This window comes from Macadamia integrifolia, chromosome 3 (genome assembly GCF_013358625.1).
Source record: "Macadamia integrifolia cultivar HAES 741 chromosome 3, SCU_Mint_v3, whole genome shotgun sequence".
NCBI lineage: Eukaryota > Viridiplantae > Streptophyta > Magnoliopsida > Proteales > Proteaceae > Macadamia > Macadamia integrifolia.
Window position 1 is genome coordinate 2188722 of NC_056559.1, and position 382 is coordinate 2189103.

Genomic DNA, 382 nt, shown 5'->3' on the forward strand with positions numbered 1-382 from the left:
GAATCCAAAACCAAATCAGTAAGGTCCTGTTTGTTTTGAAGGGAAAAAAAGGGGTGCGACCGTGCAATAGTAAAGTTAATGGGGCCCACACATAATTGGGTGAGGGAACAGAAAAAGGAAGGGAAGAAAAAAATAAAAAATGGAGAAAATGAATTAAATAAAACACTGCAAAATACATGTATGTTGGAAGTAAGTGATTTAGGGGTGTCAATCGATTGGTTCGATTTTGTTTCAACTGAGGTGAATTGATTTTGATATGAGAATGATAGATCCAAAACCAAATCAATAAGGGAAGGTTTGATTTTGATCCAGTTTGGATCCATTTCTTATCGGTTTGATATCAGGTTTGGTCTGGTGAGAATTCACAAAAAAAAAAAAAAAA

At 34.6% G+C, this 382-nt stretch overlaps 1 protein-coding gene across 1 annotated transcript in view; it reads right to left on the bottom strand.

Moving 5' to 3' along the window:
- Window positions 1-382, bottom strand: part of LOC122073688 (oligopeptide transporter 4-like) — a 9590-nt gene that overhangs the window by 3254 nt on the left and 5954 nt on the right. The gene's annotated exons all lie outside the window — the stretch shown is intronic.